Genomic DNA, 4,863 nt, shown 5'->3' with positions numbered 1-4,863 from the left:
TATATATAAATTAAAGAATCATTTTAAAAAGATGTTTAAAATTAGCATCCCTATAATTTACTGTTTTATAAATTTATTTTAAATAAATTTCAAATTAAATTTAAATTTTTTAAATTAAATTTACACATGGATAAAATAAGTTGCAAAATTCAAATTTATATTGTCTGTCTGCAAGTTATGTTTATTTAAGCGCCAATCTAGTAATTATTAACCTTCATTTAAAATAATTAAAATAAATACATACATATGTACATAAAAATTTTAAAGCTTACAACACAAAGTTTAAAGTAATCAAATTTTCAAAAATTGTCATCAGCATTTCAAACTTTTTAATCAGAGTTTTTAGAAAATTTTCAAATATATGCAATTTTTTATTTTAGCCCATTCGATTTGTTCGCATTTTTTAAAACATAATTTTTTTTTTTTTATTTTACAAAAAAAAATATTAAAAAAAAAAAAAAAAAAATAAATAATCCAAGACGGAATTACGGGGATTGATAAAAGTCTTATTGATAAACATTATAGATTACATTTGAAATCTTATTTATTGAACAAATTTAGAAAACATTTTATTGGTGATCCTTTTTAAATAAAATATTGAATTATAATTTTTTTTCAAAATAACTAAACAAAATTTGCCAAGAGTTAAAAGGTTTAACTTTATAAGTTATTATTAGTTTTTAGAACATTCTGATCAAAAATGTAGCTAAAATCTAGTTTTTCAGAAAAAGGATATGTGGAAGGTAGTCATGTCAGGACATAATTTCATAGCCAGCTGCCAATTTTCTGCTTTATTCTGTTTATAATTGTTTGCTAAAATTAAACTTTTCAAATTATTCAAATTTTCAATTTTGCCAAAACTCCGAATTTGTCTTAATTTACATATTCTGAAACCAGCGTACCAAATTTAATTCTTCTGCGACAACTCCCCAAATTTTGCCGATACACTGTATGGGTGCATCGCCTGGTAAAAATGATGTACAAATCAGAGAAAACTGAAATGACTTCACTTTGGACAAGTCAATTTGTCTGCTGGGTATTAACATACATACATATGTATGTATTTGCATAATGCAATATGCACACAAATGGGCAAGCGTTGTAAATGTTATTTGCGTCCCATACTTGGTGTTGTTGTCACGAAAGTAGTAGAGGACTTACTGATGCCTGGATTGACGACGCTGCTGTCACTTTATTATAGCTTTTGTTGTTTATGTGACATGTAATTGCAATGGACATACAAACATACTCGCAACAAAAGCTAATATGGAATAGGTTTTCGAATGCATTTTCGGATGAATATATATGTATTTGGTATTGCAGAGTAATAAGTAGCATTTTTTTAATGAAAGCTCAGCTTTAAAAAATCATTAAGCAAAAATAAAGAGAAAAGGGAGATGATTTCGTGGTCTCCAACACATTTTTTAATTTTTTTATGGGATCATAAGAAATCTATTATTTAAGGTTATGACCAATTTGCGGTAGATGTCCTGCCTTACATAAAGATAATACAAAATCAGTAGGTGCGCGTACTGTCAAATAATAAATGTGGTAATATGGGCATCAATTAAAATAAAAACTCAAAATCAGATTGATCAAACTTTTGTTTCCAATACGCTTTTGGAACATATTTATGACATGTGTCCTTTAAATATACTATCCTTGAAGATTTTTAATTTTGAATGCATTTTGGAGAAACTTAGATTAATTTAAATCTTATTAATATATTCAAGGATATTGAAGGATAATAATTGTAAAAGATATTTTAGTTTAATAAATTTTTTCGATGTCCTTGGGAGAAATCCTGCCGTACTATTAAAAATTTATTGATGCAGATTTACTAGAAATGCGTTAAAATGTGGGAAACAATTCGAACTTTTCGCATTTCCACAGTTTTCATGGACGATTAATTCAAGTTATTAACTAAAACATCAACTAAAATTCGGCACGGGTTATAGTTATCCTACGACCACAAAACTTCATACACATATATGTTATTTAGGCTAGAAAGCACAAATATACAAATTTGCAAACCAATTTTTTTCCATATATTCTTGGGACAGTCTAATGTATATAGACAAGTTATTATTTTTGCTAACAACGCCCCGAAGACGCTATTTTGATTTACAATTCATGATTATCCTTGATCGATTTTTACCTCAATTTTTAGTTAGTTTTTTTTTTGGAAAATGTTTTTATAGTAGCTCCATTAAATTTTTATTCCTTCGAAATATTGTTATTAAAATTACTTTCTAACAAGCAAAAAATATTTTGCTGTAATCATACCTTATTATTAAATTTTATTTATTTTTTTTTTTTAATTACCTGATGTTGTGAGTAGGCAGTTCGATGATTCGGGCCTGTCGCCGGCCCCGGCGGTGTGGGATACCGCTGTGGATACGGTGAGTATTGTGCAGTAGCCGTACCCTGATTTGATGATTGCGGAGGTGGCGGTGGCGGGCCGCCCGGCTGCTGTTGGGGTGAACTTGGATAGGAACCTGAATTTTGACCATGTGTTGGCGGATAAGGTGATTGACCTCTGGAAGTATTTGTCTGTAATGGAAAAAGGGGGAAATTTAAATTTAGCGATGTAAAAAAATTTAGTGATAAAAATAAAATACAAAAATATTAGATTAAAATAAAAAAAAAATTAATAATAAATAAAACAAATATTGAAACATAAATAAAAAAAATATTGACAGTATAAAAAATATATAAGATACCAAAAATTAACACAAATATCAAATAAAAATAAAAATATTAAGACAAATATTAAACAAAAAATATATATATATATATATATATTTAAACAAAACTATTGAGGACAAAAAAAAACTTTTTCAACAAAAAATTATGTGAAAAAAACAACTTTAAACAAAAAATTATGTGAAAAAAAAAATAAAAATATTTGAAAAAAAGCCGACTGAGAATGGTAAAAAATGCATAAGGTGAAACAGACCAAAATACATAAAACTTCGAAGGTTAAGCTCGGCCCAAACCAGATTTTATTGCCTAATGAGTAAAAGATTCACATTTTTTTAGTTTTCTCCTTTACCTCCGATCGCCAAAGATAAAAGATTTTAATTAAAGTTTCTCGACCTTAATTTTAAGCGTTATCCATCCATTATCAGTAGCCTATAAACTATGGTGCCACTTCCAAGGAGCCTTCCACAAACACCAACAAACATACGATTTCTAAAAAAAAATTTCAGTACAGTACGAGGCACACACACATGTACATATGTATGTAAATTGACGAAAGATGAGTAAAGCTTGCAAGGAAGCAAAAAGGAATTTTCAAACTAACAGCAAAACGAATAAGAATTTCTAATATTTGCTTCGAGTGCTATTCAGGTATGATAAAGTGCAGCACATAAAAGCGTAATTAAATCGTGTAGATATCTTGAAGAACAAGTGCAAATGAATTCATATATGTATGTACATAGACTGTGGCTGCAAAAACAACAAATCATTTCCGTACTGCAGCAGACGGAGGGAGACTTAATACACAGAGATTTGATTTGAGATATCAAAAATATGAAAACAACAACAACATGTACCAGCACTCATCATACATACATACATACAAGTCATGTCAGAAATACATACTGTAAGTATTTGAGAGAGAAGTAAGCGAAAACAGAGAGGACTCACATTGACAAAATATGTATGTATGAAAATATGTACTTAAAATATCTCCAATGTTACTGGAATAGAATACAAGTTCGTATCGTTCGCTCCTTGCTCCTTTAGCATTTGCCTTTGTTTCAAACAATGCCGCATATGTATTTATTTATAAGAATGTATGTATGTATGTATGCATAAGAATGTATATTCATGTAATTTACCCATCGTCTCAACTACGCCAATTACCTACCTGTCTGCATACCTGTGTGCGCAGCAACATAGTTACAACACCACCAGCAGAAAGGAAGCTGAGCGAGCACTCCTACTCCACAAGTTTCCAGCTATTACTGAATGAACCAATTATTTTGCCATTCTCACCACCCACACGCACGCACGCAACGCCAAACAACACACTTGTAGGCTTTATCGGTGGTACCACTGTAGTGATTGGTGGTGGTGCAGAAAGGAAGACGAGTGTAAACATCCAGCTAACATACACTACATATCTAGTATCGATTGGAAAATAATGACAACATAATTTATTTTGCTGTCACAAATTAAAATGAGATTATCGGTGAGTTAGTGGAAAACAGGCGAACGATAAATGTAAGGAGCTAATAAATATGTACATACATACATATATTTTTCCATATATATTTATATAAATTTCTACATACATACATACATCACTATATGGAAAGAAATGCAGAAATACAAAATTGCCGCGTGAGCAATTGAATACAACAGATGAAGGAAGGAAATTTATTGAAGAATTTTATACAATAAAAAAATATTGTCTCATAATCAATTTGGAATGCAATCAAAATTCGTTGATGATGATTAATTTTATGTACATACGTACATGGAGTGGTATCTGCTGCAGTGATTCCCGAAGCGTTTTCACAATTCAGAAGGGGCGTGAAACAGAAAAAGTTTTTATTTACTTTAAATTGAAACAGATGTCAGTTTGATAGTGATTCAAATAATGTATCTCTGGGTTTTTTTGCAGCAAAATTTACAGTGAGCGTGAGTCAAAATCGTACGATATTTTGTTGTATTTAAATTGTATTAATTTTTACTACAAATATAGTCCGCACTACATCAAAATCCATACAACTCAAAGTTTCTAACTTTGTAACAATTAAAAAAAAATTTTTGAATTTTCATTAAATGCTCACCCTTTAAATAACGAACTGAAAAAATATCGAAAACGACAATAAATATCACAAACGACAA

The 4,863-nt window shown here is 29.7% G+C and overlaps 1 long non-coding RNA gene across 1 annotated transcript in view; it reads right to left on the bottom strand.

Moving 5' to 3' along the window:
* Positions 1 to 2,557, bottom strand: part of LOC118737925 — a 10,419-nt gene extending 7,862 nt beyond the window's left edge. Inside the window, exon 1 of the long non-coding RNA XR_004992858.1 lies at positions 2,326 to 2,557. This is a non-coding gene — a long non-coding RNA (uncharacterized LOC118737925). The remainder of the gene's footprint in view (positions 1 to 2,325) is intronic.
* Positions 2,558 to 4,863: the final 2,306 nt, after the last annotated feature.

The sequence above is a fragment of the Rhagoletis pomonella genome, unplaced genomic scaffold (genome assembly GCF_013731165.1).
Source record: "Rhagoletis pomonella isolate Grant_MI unplaced genomic scaffold, Rhpom_1.0 Rhpom_scaffold_00001, whole genome shotgun sequence".
Classification (NCBI taxonomy): domain Eukaryota; kingdom Metazoa; phylum Arthropoda; class Insecta; order Diptera; family Tephritidae; genus Rhagoletis; species Rhagoletis pomonella.
This window is presented reverse-complemented; position numbering and strand designations above follow the sequence as displayed.